Raw genomic sequence first — 18,107 nt, forward strand, 5'->3', positions numbered from 1 at the left:
CGCCTGCGCGAGATCCCTTGGAACTCTGGGAAATGTAGTCCAACATTCCTCCAGTCGCGGCCCTGCTCGGGAGACTTGACTGAAAAGGACCAGTTCTGCCGCAGGAAGTAATGGGAGCTCGTAAGATGTCAAACCACTCCAGTACTCTTGCCTGGAAAATCCCATGGACGGAGGAGCCTGGTAGGCTGCAGTCCATGGGGTCCCTAAGAGTCAGATATGACTGAGCGACTTCACTTTCACTTTTCACTTTCATGCAGTTGAGAAGGAAATGGCAACCCACTCCAGTGTTCTTGCCTGGAGAATCCCAGGGTCGGGGGAGCCTGGTGGGCTGCCGTCTATGGGGTCGCACAGAGTCGGACAAGACTGAAGCGACTTAGCAGCAGCAGCAGCAAGATCTGCTTGGTAAAATGGCTGACTCTGCTCACTTTATTTATCCTCTACTCCATGGTTTTGTCATTCACTCAGCAAGTGTTTCCTAGATGTAGGCGAGAATGCGGCTCCTCTCTGGTAATAGCTTTCAGAAATAGCCCCTTAGAAGTAAAGGCACACTCACCAATAGATAAACGATTTCTGGGAATCTAATCCCTGGACCTCTAGGGAAGCAAGTACAATTAGCACTATTGAAATTTGGGGACAGACAATTTTTTGTTAATTGGAAGGACTAATGCTGAAGCTGAAGCTCCAATACTTTGCCCACCTGATGCAAAGAGCCAAGTCATTGGAAAAGACACTAATGCTGGGAAAGATTGAAGGTTGAAGGCAAAAGGAGAAGAGGGCAGCAGAGGATGAGATGATTAAATAGCATCATGCACTCAATGGACATGAGCTTGAGCAAACTCTTGGAGACAGTGAAGGACAGAGAAGGCTGGCATGCTGGAGTCCATGGGGTCACAAAGAGTCGGACACGGCTCACCAACTGAACAACAATTTTTGCTGTGTGGGGTTATTCCATGGATTGTAAAATGTCTAGCAACATCCCTGACTTCTGCCCGCTAGTAGCACCCCCTAAGTCACAAAACTAAAAATTGTCTCTAGATTGCCAAATGTCCTCAGTTGGAGTGGGGTGAGGATAACCCCGAATGAGAGCACTAGTTTATACTAAGATAAAGTAAGCTTCAGAACTAACATTTTAGGAAACATTGTTTTGCTAGGAAAATTAAACTTTAATCTTTATTTGCCAAGGTGTAAACAATGCTTTCTAAATAGTTACTAAATATTCTTCTATATTGTCCAATTATCGAGCATGAAATTTCATTTGGGGTATTTTCATGCACCTTAACATAGCTGAATCGAACACATGAATCCTCATGTACTGTCTCATAAGCCAATATCTTAGGGAAAGAGGAATTTGAACCCTTTTAAATAATGGCTATGTCGGGTTTCTGATTAAGATGTCTCCGTTTGTTCACTCTCAACACATTGTCTCTGTCCGAAACATAGTGACAATAAATAAAATATAAAAAGAGAATTATAAAGCTAGGAGCAAACATAAGATAAAAATCTTTGTATTTTCAGAGAGAAACCCAAAGGAGAGAATGTGGCTATACTCACAGATCTGTCCTCACACTGGAATCAAATGGAGAAGCAGAAAAAGTATAGCTGGAAGGTAACTGTGATAAGAGAAATTAGAGCTTGGCTCAGTGAGAAGTCATCAGGTAGCGTCCTTCTGTTTAATACTTTTTTTTTTTAGATAGCCATTCTGAAACTCTGCCTGGGGCTCAGAGCATATATATTATAGAAAGAAACCTCTCCTGTGAATGTCAGACATTCCTTATGAGATCATTTTACTTCTTCCTAGAATTTATCCTTTGGAAAAGAGCTTCCCAGATGAAGTGTCACGAATGAGTTACAGATGTGCATGACATATTGATACCTTCAACCCTTACAGTTGCCATGGGGAACAGAATAGCTCAAAACCCTTAGCTGATCTCTGGCCCATGACCATTCTTATCTAGAGTTGACCCTTGAACAACATGGGTTTGAACTGTGCTAGTACACTTATGCGTGAATTTTTTATCAATAGTAAATACAACAGTATTACAAGATCTGAGGTGTGGCACCACAGATATGAAGGACCAGCTATAAATTATATTTGGACTTTCAGCTACACAGAGGGTCAGTTCCCCTAAACCCTGTGTTGTTCAAGGGCCAACTGTACTTTAGTCAGCATACTGCAGAAATATTTCATACATTTGCTCTGACTTGAAAATATTTGAGAGTTAAAGTATCAGTACTTTTCTTTTTTTAATTTGGCTGCACTGGGTCTTAGTTGTAGTGCATAGGATCTTTGGTCTTCATTGCAGCATTCAGGATCTTTAGTTGTGGAATACAAACTCTTAGTTATGGCATACTAATGGTTAGTTGCAGCATGTGGGATCCATTTCCCCAACCAGGGGCTGAACCCAGTCCCCCTGCATTGAGAGCACAAAGTCTTAGCCGCTGGACCACCAGGGAAGTCCCCAGTACTTGGTACAAGAGGCTACATTAGCTTGCTAGAGCTGCCATAACAAATACCACAGACTAATGGCTGAAAAAAACAGAATTTACTTTCTCACAGTTGCAGAGGTGGGAAGTTTAAGGTCAAGGTGTCAATTGGTTGAGGATGAGATGGTTGGATGGCATCACCGACTTGATGAACATGAGTTTGAGCAAGCTGTAGGAGTTGGTGATGGACCAGGAAGCCCTGGCGTGCTGCAGTCCATGGGGTTGCAGGGAGTCGGACATGACTGAGTGACTGAACTGTCAATTGGTTTGGTTTCTTCTGAAGCCTTTCCTAGTGGCTACAGATAACTGTCTTTTCATGGTGTCTTCATGTGGTCTTTTCTTGCAGCAGATACTTCTGGTGTCCCTTTGTATGTCCAAATTTCTTCTTCTCACACAGTCACCAGTGACATTGGATTAAGGCCCACTCTTAGAGCCTTATTTTAACTTAGTCTTCATTTTCAAGGCTCTGTTGATAGGAATAGGAAGGATAGTTACACAGGCAGTACCAGATAGTTACACAGTCCCAGTAAGGGACTACAGATAGAGAAGAAAACTTGGGAAATTTGGGGAGACCACTGTAAGTTAAGGATCTCTCAAGAAATCGATTGAAATGTTGTGGAATGAAGCAGGCTTGCTTAACTATAAACTTGTAAATAAAAGCATGAGCTATGCCCCAGGCCATTAGGTGAAAGAAAAATTTCAACAGGCTTCTACTGATTTGAATAAGCACTATAATATTTGTGTGTTATTTGCTCAGTCTTGTCCAACTCTTTGTTGTTCCATAGCCTGCCAGGCGCATCTATCCAGAAAATTCTCTAGGCAAAAATACTGGAGTGAGTTGCCATTCCCTTCTCCAGGGGATCTTCACTCAATTCTCCAGGAGGTCTTCCCAATTCAGGGACTGAACCCTGGTCTTCTGCATTACAGGCAGATTCTTTACTGTCTGAGCCACCAGGGAACCCAAAGCACTATGACAATCCTAATTTAACCTCATGGGGTCAGACACTCTCCTGCCTGATAGGAAGGCAGGGCTTGTGATATAAGCCTGACATCTGCTCAAGAAAAGGATTCTTTCCCCCTCCCTCACTTTACTTTGACGATAAAATTGTAGCCCACTTAATCCTCAAGCAGAGCTTCCCGGCCAGGCTGCTTGTATTGTTGTAGCCACAGTTTCTGGGAACCAAACTCACTCAGAAGGACAATGCAGATAGTGGAGTGCAGTTTATTACACCAGCGGGCCCAAGGCAGAGTGTCCTCTTAGCCAAAGCCCCAGACCAGTTTTTGTGAAAACCTTCTATACCCTAAGTGTACGTGCTCAAACCCACCTGCCCAAATTTTCTGAAACTAGTCTGAACAAAGGGAAAGAAAGATACAATCCAAGTTAACCCGTGAGTGATTCATATGCCTTAAGCCTTGGTAGCTAACAGTGGACAATTATCAACAGGCTTGTGGTCTATTCAGTTACACAGATAATTAGGGTATTCTTTTAGGCGTCTGAGGGTCTAGGTATGAGCCCTGGGGCTCTTCCATCCTGGGGGTCTGGTTTTCCAGTTGGTATGTCGTTTCCATAGATACTGGGCATATAGCTCAAAGTCCACAGTCTGGCCCAAGATGAAGTCCTGCTTTCAAGACGGAGCCTGTTCTGTCTGTTTCCTCCTTCATTTCCCTTTCTTGATGCTCTTATCTCATAGTATGAGCATCACTCACAGGGATATATTGCACCCTAGCTCTCCGACCACCACTTTGGGAGAACGATACCAACCTTTGGGTTACAAAGTTCATCAGTTCAGTTCAATCGCTCAGTCATGTCCGACTCTTTGCGACCCCATGAATTGCAGCATGCCAGGCCTCCCCGTCCATCACCAACTCCCAGAGTTCACACAGACTCGCGTCCATCGAGTCAGTGATGCCATTCAGCCATCTCATCCTCTGTCGTCCCCTTCTCCTCCTGTCCCCAATCCCTCCCAGCATCAGAGTCTTTCTCAATGAGTCAACTCTTCACATGAGGTGGCCAGAATACTGGAGTTTCAGCTTTAGCATCATTCCTTCCAAAGAAATCCCAGGGCTGATCTCCTTCAGAATCGACTTGTTGGATCTCCTTGCAGTCCAAGGGACTCTCAAGAGTCTTCTCCAACACCACAGTTCAAAAGCATCAATTCTTCGGCGCTCAGCCTTCTTCACAGTCCAACTCTTACATCCATACATAAAACATTGTAAAATGCAGGGTCCACAAAGCAGAACTATCAAGGCAATTCTAACAATGGTAAATACAGTTTTCCACCAATCACCTTCACCCAGGATAGGACCGAAGTCCAGAAAGGAATCTATTCATTTGATATTGCTTTTACCTGGTTTTTCATGTCATCTAAAGCAGCTGATACATCGCCACAACATTCAACTTTAATTATAGCACAGGTCCCTCCTTGAGCAGCTGTAAGCATGTCCAAAGCCATTATATTTTGAATTACCACTTTTCTCATTTGGATTTGTTCTTCATTTAAGGCTTGGATGGCTTTAGCACCATCTAGGAGGGCCTGTTTTGTGAAATTAGTCAAGGCCTCTACTTTAATCATAATATCTGTTGTCCCTATAGAAGGTACAAATAAGGCAGCAATATACTCATACCATTGAAACACAGACCTCGTCCACCTAGCATGTAAATAAGGTAGATTTACCAGGGCTTGTTGTAGGTTAGGCTTTATGCTGCCATGGGCAAAAGTGAATCCCAGTGTGCAGCAGCCTACCCAGCCGATTGGTAACCAAGGCCAAAGTTTAGGCCCACAAAGCCATTGGGTTTCATTGCATGCCACCCAGGGAATTTCAGGGTTATATTTCCAATCAGAGCCTGGCCAATGGATGGACTGGTTGGGGTGGTATGTGACCTCGAATGTTCATTTACATTGTTCGGGGGATAGGTACCCCATATATTTTAGTTCTTTTCGGTCTAATGGAGGTCACCAAACCCTACCCTTTGTTCTTTCTGTTCCCAGCATATAGCAGCAGCTGCTGCTGCTAAGTCGCTTCAGTCGTGTCCGACTCTGTGTGACCCCATAGACAGCAGGAGTAATTAATTGACTATTTTCTGGGGTCATCCAAAAATATTCATCCCAGACTTGGTAGAATTATTCAACATACCTAGAGGCCTGTCCTGCCTTGCCAGTCAGAGGGCTTTTTTCCTTTTTGTTCTTTAACTATGAGGTATAGGCTTCTGTTACTCCTATGAAACTGGTGTTTACATCAAATGTAACCCCATGACCCGAGTCTATTGACTGTAGGTCTGGCTTACACCAAGAGAGCAGGGAGAGATTATGATTGACAAGACAAAGGAAAGTCTCTTTTTGTTGTCCCAGAAAAGAGCAGGTTTAAAGTCTCCTTGGTGGAGCGGTGACACCCAAGGAAGTCCATCCATCACAGACAGAGGCATAGCCCCACGTAGCCAGCCGTTGCAGGTGCTGTGGAAGTCCACGTAGGAATGTGCCCATGAGACGGAAACATTGTCCTGAGTTGAAACGCAAGTTAAATTCAAAATCACGTTGATGAGGCCAAGCAGCAGGAGTTGATTATGTGGCATATCCTGAAGGGGCTCATCCAGGATCTTCTTTTCCTTCTTCTTAAGGATGATCTTAGTCTCTCGAGGGTCAGTGGGGTCCCTCTGTGCAGCCCAGTCAGCGTTTTCTGGGTCTGCGTGGTATGTTCTCTTCACCCTCATGTGGTGGATCCAGGGAGTGACACCTGCAACTTTAACTGCCGTAGGGGTGGTTAGAACAACAGTATATGGACCCTTCCAATGTGAGGCCAAGGAGTCGTGTTGCCAGTCCATGACACAAATCCCCGGGCACCAATTCGTCAATCTGTTCCCCTAGGGGGAACGGCACCCTGTCTTGTACAAACTTAGTTGCCTGATTTATTACCTTACCCAGTTGTTCCATCTCCCCTTACCTGAGGCAAATTTGTTGACACCTGTTTTATTATGGGAGGGGCCTCCCATACACAATTTTGTATGGAGAATAGCCATGGGACCATGGGGTCATCCTGAGTGTGAACAGAGCCGTCAGAAACAAGTCCACCCTGGAGCAGTCGGTCTCTATGATCCACTTGGAGAATGTCTCTTTAAGTGTCCAGTTGGGTCTTTGCACCATCCCAGAACTCTGGGGCCTATATGCTGTATATAATTTCCACTTGATGTTTAATGTTTTGCTTACTTGTTGTACTAAATCAGCTACAAAAGCCGGGCCATTGTCTGATCCAATGCTGGTAGGAAATCCAGTTCTGGGAACTATCTCCCTAAACAGGCACCAGGCTACTTTTGGTGCTTTTTCAGTCCGGGTAGGAAAAGCTTCTACCCATCCGGAGAAAGTACCTACCATGACCAGCAGGTAAGGGTAGTGTTGGTGAGGTTTCATTTCAGTGAAATGCACTTCCAGGTGTTCAGTGGGCAGCGTGCCTTTTAGCTGAATCCCCGAAGGTTTCTGTCTGTGCTGAGAGGCAGCATTGACCTGTGAACAGGCAGTGCAATTCTGAGATTTTGTCCTGTGTAGGGAAGAGAGGTGGGGAACCAAGAAATATTTTCGAATTAGCTCTTCCAGTTTATCATGACCTAGGTGGATCGCTTAGTGTGTTTGGCTTACCAGAGTGGGTGCCAGCTCCTCTGGCATCAATAATTTGCCACTTGGCAATTCCCACTATCCCTTTTCAGTCTTGATGGCCCCTTCCTCTTTGCCTGGTTGGTTTTGGGCTTCAGTGTATTTTGGAGAGTCCAGCATTAGCTCAAGCAGCTTCGCCAATACAAGAGCTTTTTAGGGGCTTGACTTGTTACCCTCAAGCCCTCGGCTGCTTGTTTAGTGGTCTTATCTGCCAGTCTGTTTTGCCAAGCCCAGGGGGTATCCTCTTTTTGATGTCCTCGGCAATGTATGACTGCAACCCTTTCTGGTTCCCAGGCAGCAATTAATAGGGTCAGAATTTCTTCCTTACTTTTAATATCTTTTCCACTAGCTGTCAAAAGGCCTCTCTCCTTATACAGAGCCCTGTGTACATGTAGTGTGGCAAAAGCATACCTGGAGTCTGTGTAAATGTTTGTCTTCTTACCTTTTGACCACTGGAGGGCCCGGATTAGAGCAAATAGTTCAGCCTGTTGAGCGGACCAGTGTGATGGCAGAGAGCTAGACTCAAGGATGGTTTCTTCCATGACTGCTGCATATCCCGACAGTCGTGGTCCTTGTTTCACCAGGCTGGTGCCTTTGGTGTACAGGACCAAATCTGGGTCCGGGATTGGCTGGTCTCTCAAGTCAGGTCTACTGGCATATTTCCTTGCAATCATATGAGGGCCCATCTTCACAAAGAGATTCAGGGCCAGATTCAGGGCCTGACAAGCTTCAATACTAACGTGGGGGTTTTCACATAACAGTCCCTCATATTGAGTAATCCGGGATGTCGACAGCCATTTATGGGGTTCCCTTGGCAGGAGTGTTGACCTCATGAGGGACTTTCATGATCAAATCTTGGCCCAAAGTCAGCTTGGTTGCCTCCTGAACCAGTAAGGCAACTGCAGCAACTGCCTGTAAGCATACCGGCCACCCAGTAGCAACATTGTCCAGCTGTTTTGGGAGATAAGCCACGGGTCTGTCCCATGCCCCCTTAATCTGGGACAATACTCCCATAGCCACCTTGTCCTTTTCAGTCATGTAGAATAAACAGCTTAGCAAGGCCTGGCAGGCCCAAGGTGAGCGCTGACGTAATTGCACTAGGTTTGAGTTCTATTACCAGTGGGACTTGTTTTGCAAACTTTGGGGGGTGGGGGAGGAGGGGTTTCTTCTGCCCAGATCTCAGGGAATTGTTGAGTTAACTCTGTCTCAACTGTTTAGCCCATCCAGTTTCCCTTCCAAGAGATTGTGCAACCTCTGTTCATACTGAGGGGTTACCGAGAGAAAGAGTAAATAGGTGGTTGAGCCCACTCAAAGAGTGGTTCTTTTGTGGTGGGAAAAGGTCACTTGTGCCCCCAATTTAGACAGGAAGTCTCTTCCCAACAAAGGTACTGGGCATTCAGGATGTATAAAAATTCATGAGTCACTTGGTGTCCCCCCATCTGACATTTTCGGGGTAGGCTTGAGACGCAAAGGGGCCTTTGTCACCATCTGAGACCCAGCAGCCTCTGTATCTATTGGTGTGTAAAGTCCACAGGCCTTGCACAGTCTTTTGTAGAACTCAGAGGGTGATTCGCTTTCCCTTTGAATCACTGCAGAGGGTTTTGGCCTACTTATAGGTTTTTGGGCCCCCCTCTTGAGACCTTGTAAAATTGCCGCCTGATATCTCTCCAGGTGGCCCCTCCCTTCCTCTGTGTTACAGTCCCAGTTGGGCCTCTCATCGAGGGTGGCTAGTTCTGCCCACCGCTGCAGGTTTGCAGTATCCCCAGGTGCCATTTCTCTTAACCATTTTCTGGCCTCAGGATCCTGTGTCTTTCCTCAGTGCTGAAAAGGGAGACTGGTAGTTGGATTATGTCATCCCATGTAAGGCGGTGGGTTTGAAAAATAGTCTCCATTAGCCTAATCAGGGCTTGTGGCTCCCCCGAGTGTGGTGGAGTGTGTCTCTGCCAGTTTAATATATCTGTAGAGGAAAATGGCTGTTAATAATAAGCTACAGGGGGCTGATGGTAGTGCCCACATGCGTCCTGAACCGGAGGCTGTTGTAGCTCTCTGAGGGGCATCTGTAGTGGGGTTCTTTTATGCTGTTCCTTGGCGGAGCACAGCCTCTATCTAATTCCTATGTTTTCTTCCCCCTTCCTGTCAGTACTCACCAGGAGAATGGATACAATCTAGGAGATCTAGCTGAGGTGGAATCCTGGAGGCGTTGACCAGAGGTCTCCATCGCTGGGATTGGAGCCTGCTGAAACAGCGGGTCTCTGATCTCCGGGAGAGCTTCCGGAGGATCAGTGGCTCCTGCAGGACTTCACCTGGCCCCGCATTAGGCATTAAGGCGGCCTCCGGTCCTTGTGGAGCACTTGGAGGCAGGCGCATCATTATCCAGTATTGGGGAGGGGTCAGGTCATCCCTTTCCAAATCCTTCGGAATTTCCTTTTTTATCATCAGTCAATCTTCGTGCCACTAATATTTTTCCCTTTCCCTTCTGGACACAGAACCTTGTCCAAGTAGGAGGGTCTTGAGCGAACCCTAGCCGTGAGTCAATGTATGGATATTGATCCGGGTGTCCTGGCTCTCCTGTGACTACTGTATAGACTGCTTCCACTAGTTTTAAGTTCATGGTGCTCTCTGGTGGCCATCCTACTCCCAGAGGGGGCCATTCGGCCTCACAGAGTATGTGGAGGCGGTTAGCGTCACCTTTACCCATAGTCTCCTCTACCCCTTCTTTAAATTTTTAATCATGCACTGCAATACAGTTGCCTTAGATTCACTTCCCCCCATCTCGCTTACCTTCTCAGATCTTCTTCTACTTTTCCTTTTCTTTCTGCCTACAAAGTTCTCAGTACCCTATGTACTTTTGATATTTCCAATCAATGACATTTAAATTGCCATTCCACCTCCTTCCTAATTGGGGTGAGAAGAGCCTTACCTGCCAGATCCCAGAGGGAGAAAGGGGATCGGCATGTCTTCACCTGCCGGTCAGCACGGCCAAACCAGAACACCACGTGATCCAAGACTGTTTCTCCCTTAACTTTTAAAGTCCATTCTGCCTTGGTGGCCTTGATCAGGTGCAGATGAAAACACATATGGGTTAAATATCCCACATCCCAGGCCGTATCCAGAAAAGCCAGGTCGTACTCATTTGTGTATCCCCTCCTTCTAGCCTGCCAGTTCCAAGGGGACCAAGAATTTCACAGCAGATGGGACACCTGCAAAATACGAGCACACAAAGACCAAGTTTCTTCTCTTAAGAATCCCCTGGTGACTGCTTGATAATAATTTTCCCCAAGATGGCGTGGACACCACCTCCTAAATGACATTCACAAATTTCCTTCCTAAGCCCTAACACACTCGTCAACCTGTGTACGAAGCAATCGCCACCATCTGCCTATTCCAGGCTCCTGTGGGTCCATGCCCCTTCTAGTCCCTCCCAGGGTGGTGATCAGGCCCCTCTTCCACCCTGCTGGGTGGGTTCCTCCTCACCTGAGCACTCAGTTCCCCTGCTGCCGTCCACCACCTGCTAACATGAAAGGTCTGGGCATTGAGAAGCAGAATGCTTCCAGAAGGGCGAGGTGCCTTCCCCCTTCTAGAAGATTCGAGCTGCAAGGCCTTGGAGTAGTCCCAAACGGGACTTGTCTCCTCAAAGTGAGGAGTTTCCTGGCCAATGTACCAAATGTTGTAGCCATGTATTCTGGGAAACAAACTCACTCAGAAGGACAATGCAGATAGCGGAGTGCAGTTTATTACACCAGCAGGCCCAAGGCAGAGTCTCCTCTTAGCCAAGGACCCTGACCAGTTTTTGTGAAAGCCTTATATACCCTAAGTGTACGTGCTCAAACCCACCTCCCTAAATTTTCTGAAACTAGTCTGAATAAAGGAAAAGATCGATACAATCCAAGTTAACCCTTGATTCACATGCCTTAAGCCTAGGTAGTTAACAGTGGGCAATTATCAATAGGCCTGTGGTCATACCCCAATAAGCATAATAGAATTTATTTTTCTATTCGGTTACACAGATAATTAGGGTATTCTTTTAGGTGTCTGAGGGTCTAGGTATGAGCCCTGGGGCTCTTCCATCCTGGGGATCTGGTTTTCCAGTTGGTGTGTCATTTCCATAGATAGTAAGCATATAACTCAAAGTCCACAGTCTGGTCCAAGATGGAGTCCTGCTTTCAAGATGGAGCCTGTTCTGTTTGTTTCCTCCTTCATTATCTTTTACAAGCATCCTTTATTAATAAATCCATTTCTTGCCTATTACTTTGTGTCTTGCTGAATTACTTCTGTGCTGAGACTCAAAAACCTGAGCCTCTGTAAATCCAGATATCAGGTGAGTGATTCTAGTTAAAAGATCATGGATTCAAGTCCCAAGAAGGGTTTTGACTGGGTTTGAGTTCCATGTGGATTAGAGTCCCAAACTGCGTTTCAGCCAGGTTGGAGTCCAGGTCATATGGGCTAGAGTCCCATGCAGCATTTTGGTTGGGTTTGAGTCCTGGCACAAGGGTTCAAGTCCCAATCTGAGGTTAACAGTTTCACTATCACTAAATATACCCACATTCTTTGGTACTAGGGGATATGATTTCAACCAAAGAATTTTGAGGGAACACAGTTCACTACTGACAGGGTTTACTGTTGATAAACTCTTACAGTTTTTACTTGAAAAAATATTCATTTCAGCCTCAGTATCAAGTGATAATTTAATTGGCTATAATACTGTTGATCATGTACCATGATCAAGTGGGATTTATTCCAGGGATGCAAGGATTTTTTAATATCCTCAAACTGTAACAGGGAAGTGCAAATTCTAACTCCTTGTTGGATCTATTTCTTTTACTTTAACTTTTATGTTTCACTGCTTTTGTTATTATAATCACTATCTATAGCTATCCCACTTCAACTTGCTCAATCGTGTCTGACTCCTTCCGACCCCATGGACTATACAGTCCATGGAATTCTCCAGGCCAGAATACTGGAGTGGGTAGCCTTTCCCTTCTCCAGGGGTTCTTCGCAATCCAGGGATCAAACCCAGGACTCCTGCATTGCGGGTGGATTCTTTACCAGCTGAGCGACAAAGGAAGCTATAGATAAGGGCTTGCCACAGGCAATCCTACCCCTCTAGGCTTTGTTCAACTCAAAGAGAGACAGTCTGACCCTGCCCACCTGAAAAGAAGAAATGAACATATCCCCTCCCCAAGTATGGCCATTCCAGGAGATATTTGCAAGATTTATGACCTTTTTACTTTGCTTCCTTACCTCCTCTCTCTCTTTCTTCTATATAAGAATCTGGCATCCAGACCCCGATAAGATGATTTTGAGATATTAGTCTGCCATCTTCTTAGTCTTCTGGCTTTCTGAATAAAGTTGTATTTCTTGCCACAACACCTCATCTCCAATTTATTAACCTGTAGTGTGGCAAACAAAGTGAACTCGGGCTCGGTAACAAATTCAATGTGATAGATCATGTTAACAAACTGAAGAATAAAAACCATATGATCATCTCAATGGATGCAGAAAAACCTTTTAATAAAATTAAACATCTATTTATGATTAAAAAAAATAATTCAGAATGGGAGAAAAAGTGACTTTACCTCAACATAATAAAGGCCATATATGACAAATCCATAGCTAACACCATATTCAACAGTGAAAAGCTGAAAGCATTTCCACTAAGATCAGGAAAAGACAAGAATGACCATTCTTACCACTTTTATACAACATAGTTTTGGGAATCTTAGCCACAGCAATCAAAGAAGAAAAAGGAATTTTAAAAATTGGAAGAGGTAAAACTGTCACTGTTTGCAGATGGAATGATTCTATACATAGAACATCCTAAAGACTTCCAGAAAATTACTAGAGCTCGTCAATGAACTTGATAAAGCTGCTGGATACAAAACTAATATACTGAAAACGAACAATTGTCAGGAAGCATTTAACAGGAGGCTTCCTGTGTGCTGTTTTGTATCTGTCAGGAATCCTCTGTTCCTTATTAATTCCTGAATATTCAGAAATTAAGAGGAGAGGCAAGCCTCTCCTGGGGCTGAGGAATCCAGGCATTTCCTTCGTTAGTTTTCCAATACGGTGATAAGTACCCTCTTCCTTCTTATGAACCATACAGTAAAAGTGATTGTTTACAACTCTCTCTCTTTAGTATGGATTGCCTTAAGTTTTGTAAGTCTGGAATTTTAATCTTTATTTTTGCTGAGAATAACTACCTTCTAAGATTATACAGTGGAAGTGAGAAATAGATTTAAGGGACTAGACCTGATAGATAGAGTGCCTGATGAACTATGGAATGAGGTTCGTGACATTGTACAGGAGACAGGGATCAAGACCATCCCCATGGAAAAGAAATGCAAAAAAGCAAAATGGCTGTCTGGGGAAGCCTTACAAATAGCTGTGAAAAGAAGAGAGATGAAAAGCAAAGGAGAAAAGGAAAGATATAAGCATGTGAATGCAGAGTTCCAGAGAATAGTAAGAAGAGATAAGAAAGCCTTCTTCAGCGATCAGTGCAAAGAAATAGAGGAAAAAAACAGAATGGGAAAGACTAGAGATCTCTTCAAGAAAATGAGAGATACCAAGGGAACATTTCATGCAAAGATGGGCTCGATAAAGGACAGACCTAACAGAAGCAGAAGATATTAAGAAGAGGTGGCAAGAATACACAGAAGAACTGTACAAAAAAGATCTTCACGACCCAGATAATCATGATGGTGTGATCACTAATCTAGAGCCAGATATCCTGGAATGTGAAGTCAAGTGGGCCTTGGAAAGCATCGCTACAAACAAAGCTAGTGGAGGTGATGGAATTCCAGTTGAGCTCTTTCAAATCCTGAAAGATGATGCTGTAAAAGTGCTGCGCTCAATATGCCAGCAAATTTGGAAAACTCAGCAGTGGCCACAGGACTGGAAAAGGTCAGTTTTCATTCCAATCCCAAAGAAAGGCAATGCCAAAGAATGTTCAAACTACCGCACAATTGCACTCATCTCTGCTGCTAAGTCACTTCAGTCGTGTCCAACTCTGTGCGACCCCATAGACAGCAGCCCACCGGGCTCCCCCATCCCTGGGATTCTCCAGGCAAGAATACTGGAGTAGGTTGCCATTTCCTTCTCCAATGCATGAAAGTGAAAAGTGAAAGTGAAATCGCTACGTCATGTCCGACTCTTAGCAACCCCATGGATTGCAGCCTACCAGGCTCCTCCGTCCATGGGATTTTCCAGGCGAGAGTACTGGAGTGGGGTGCCTTTGCCCATGCTAGTAAAGTAATGCTCAAAATTCTCCAAGCCAGGCCTCAGCAATATGTGAACTGTGAACTTCCTGATGTTCAGCTGGTTTTAGAAAAGGCAGAGGAACCAGAGATCAAATTGCCAACATCTGCTGGATCATGGAAAAAGCAAGAGAGTTCCAGAAAAACATCTATTTCTGCTTTATTGACTATGCCAAGGCCTTTGACTGTGTGCATCACAATAAACTGTGGAAAATTCTGAAAGAGATGGGAATACCAGACCACCTAACCTGCCTCTTGAGAAATCTGTATGCAGGCCAGGAAGCAGCAGTTAGAACTGGACATGGAACAACAGACTGGTTCCAAATAGGAAAAGAGTACGTCAAGGCTGAATGTTGTCACCCTGCTTATTTAACTTATTTGCAGAGTACATCACGAGAAACGCTGGGCTGGAAGAAACACAAGCTGGAATCAAGATTGCTGGAAGAAATATCAATAACCTCAGATATGCAGATGATACCACCCTTATGGCAGAAAGTGAAGAGGAACTAAAAGCCTCTTGATGAAAGTGAAACAGGAGAGTGAAAAAGTTGGCTTAAAGCTCAACATTCAGAAAACTAAGATCATGGCATGCAGTCCCATCACTTCATGGGAAAGAGATGGGGAAACAGTGGAAACAGTGTCAGACTTTCTTTTTTTGGGCTCCAAAATCACTGCAGATGGTGAGTGCAGCCATGAAATTAAAAGACACTTACTCCTTGGAAGAAAAGTTATGACCAACCTAGATAGCATATTCAAAAGCAGAGACATTACTTTGCTGACTAAGGTCCGTCTAGTCAAGGCTATGGTTTTTCCAGTGGTCATGTATGGATATGAGACTTGGACTGTGAAGAAAGCTGAGCGCTGAAGAATTGATGCTTTCAAACTGTGGTGTTGGAGAGGACTCTTGAGAGTCCCTGGGACTGCAAGGAGATCCAACCAGTCCATTCTAAAGGAGATCAGCCCTGGGATTTCTTTGGAGGGAATGATGCTGAAGCTGAAACTCCAGTACTTTGGCCACCTCATGTGAAGAGTTGACTCATTGGAAAAGACTCTGATGCTGGGAGGGATTGAGGGCAGGAGAAGGGGATGACAGAGGATGAGATGGCTGGATGGCATCACTGATTTGATGGACGTGAGTCTGAGTGAACTCCGGGAGTTGGTGATGGACAGGGAGGCCTGGCGTGCTGCGATTCATAGGGTTGCAAAGAGTTGGATATGACTGAGCGACTGAACTGAACTGAAGATAGTATATATGCCCACACTATGTTGATTAAAACACCTTTGCTCCATCAGAGCTTTGGTCCCCGTGTCTTTCTCCTTTCTCTCTCTCTCTCTCTCTCTCTCTCTCTCTCTCTTTCTGGCTGATTTCCTGGAACGCAAAAGCCAGCTGCATAACCCAGGAAATATTAGCCTCTCTCCTTCTTTCACTTTCTTATCATTGACTCTGGACCACCAGGTTCCGGTCCATTAAAGGACCTCAACAAACAACAAAGTATCAGAAAGAGAAATTAAGGAAACAGTCTCATTTACCATCACATCAAAAAGAAATAATAAATAGGAATAAACCTAAGGAAACAAAAGACCTATATTCAAAAAAACTGTAAGATGCTGATAAAAGAAACTGAAGATCACACAAACAGATAGAAAGATATACCCTGGTTTTTTATTTGAAAGATTCAATATTGTTAAAGTGACCATACTGTTAGGGGAAGCACACTGATTGAAACCGCCCACCCTGGCCAGGTACCATAGTAACCATTTGTATGAGCTGTTTTATGACAGGGGATCCTGATAAGGAATATGGAACTAATAAGCCACCGTCAACCAGAAGAGTTCGGGAAAGGTCTAAAGGAGATACTGAGTGTCGGTCCACTTCCCAGAATCCCTCTTGCTAGCATTCATCTTGGCTGAGTGATGCGTGCACCACCAGGAGAGACTCTGAATTAGAATGATTGGTCAGAGACCTCCTGGAAACTAATCCCATCACCATAAAACCCAACATTGTGAGCCACGCTGCAGAGCAGTTCTCCTGGGTTCCCTTACCCTACTGCTCTCCAACCGGGTGCCCTTTCCCAATAAAGTCTCTTGCTTTGTCAGCCCATGTGTCTCCTCGGACAATTCATTTCCGATGTTAGACAAGAGCCCAGTTTCGGGCCCTGGAAGGGGTCCGCCTTCCTGCAACAATACTACCCAAGGCAGTCTACAGATTCAGTGCAATCCCTATCAAACTATCAATGGCATATTTTCACAGAACTGGAACAAAAAATATACTTTTTTTAACTTGCATGAAGACACAAAAGAATAGCCAAAACAATCCTGAGAAAGAATGGAGCTTGAGGAATCATGGTCCTCAACTTTAGATGATACTACAAAGCTACAGCAATCAAAACAATATGATGCTGGCATATAAACAGACATATAGATTAATAGATCAGGATAGAAAGCTCTGAGATGAACTCATGCACTACCGTCAATTAATATATGATGAATAAGGCAATAATACACAATGGAGAAAAGATAGTCTCTTTGGTAAGTGGTTCTGGGAAAACTGGACAGCTACATGTAAAGAAATGAAATTAGAACATTGTCTACCACCATGTGAAAGAATAAACTAAAAATGGATCAAAGAACTAAATGAAAGATTGGATACTATAAACGCCTAGAGGAAAACGTAGGCAGAACAATTTTTGACATAAGTTGCAGTAATGCTTTTTTTGGATTTGTCTCCTATAGCAATATTTAGAAACAAAAACAAAAATAAACAAATGAAACCTAATTAAACTTAAAAGTTGTTTTACAACAAAGGAAATCATAAACAAAATGAAAAGACAATCTACTGACTTGGAGAAAATATTTTCAAAGGATACTACTAACAAAGAATTCATTTGCAAAATATACAAGCAGTTCAATATTTAATAAAAGAAAAACAGGAAAAAGACTCAATAAATATTTCTCCAAACAGACATACAGATAGCCAACAGGCTCATGAAAAGATGCTTACTATTGTTAATTACATTAAGTCACCTACAGTTGAATGATTTCCATTTCAATTACATGTTTGTAAGTCCAATTTGTTCATACGTCCAACAAAGTTAGCCTAGGTACCCAACTAACACTTTACTGGGTACACTGATATAAACAGATTTATAATACTTTTCACACAAGTAGTACATTTAAAAAAAAAAAAACATTTTAAATCTGACAGTACAGTAATCTTGGGCTCCCCAAGTAGCTCTGTGGTAAAGAATCCACTTGCCAAGCAGGAGCTGTGGTTTCACTCCCTGGGTCAGGAAGATCCCCTAGAGAAGGAAATGGCAACCCACTCCTGTATTCTTGCCTGGAAAATCCCATGGACAGAGGAGCCTGGCAGGCTACAGTCCATGGGGTCACAAAAGAGTCAGACATGACTTAGTGACTAAACAACAACAACAATAATCTTACAGACACATGTGGTATATATATCCAATGGAATACTACTCAGCCATAAAAAATATGATATCACATATGTGAAATCTAACATGTGACACAAATGAAGCTATCTATGAAACAGAAACAGACTCACAGAAATAGAGAACAGACTTGTTGTTGCAAAGAGGGTGGGGGCTGGGGGAGGGATGAATTGGGAGTTTGGGGTTAGTAGATGTAAAATATTATATAATCAATAGAATGGATAAACAACAAGGATACTATATGGCACTGAGAACTACTTTGAGTACTATATAGGCAA

The 18,107-nt window shown here is 43.9% G+C and overlaps 2 long non-coding RNA genes across 3 annotated transcripts; one reads left to right on the top strand and one right to left on the bottom strand.

Annotated features, from left to right (window-relative positions):
* Positions 1-44: 44 nt before the first annotated feature.
* Positions 45-11,375, top strand: LOC121819628 (uncharacterized). 2 transcript variants are annotated; one of them, XR_009600840.1, is made up of 3 exons: positions 45-180; positions 1,516-1,655; positions 9,268-11,375. It is a non-coding gene; the product is annotated as an uncharacterized LOC121819628 (long non-coding RNA). The 2 variants fall into 2 exon arrangements; XR_006059912.2 differs by having other exon boundaries at positions 1,516-1,606.
* On the bottom strand, positions 2,529-14,356 carry LOC132659877 (uncharacterized). The gene is made up of 2 exons (XR_009600841.1): positions 12,369-14,356; positions 2,529-10,327 (listed from the first exon to the last, which is right to left on the bottom strand). It is a non-coding gene; the product is annotated as an uncharacterized LOC132659877 (long non-coding RNA).
* Positions 14,357-18,107: the final 3,751 nt, after the last annotated feature.

The sequence above is a fragment of the Ovis aries genome, chromosome 5 (genome assembly GCF_016772045.2).
Source record: "Ovis aries strain OAR_USU_Benz2616 breed Rambouillet chromosome 5, ARS-UI_Ramb_v3.0, whole genome shotgun sequence".
Classification (NCBI taxonomy): domain Eukaryota; kingdom Metazoa; phylum Chordata; class Mammalia; order Artiodactyla; family Bovidae; genus Ovis; species Ovis aries.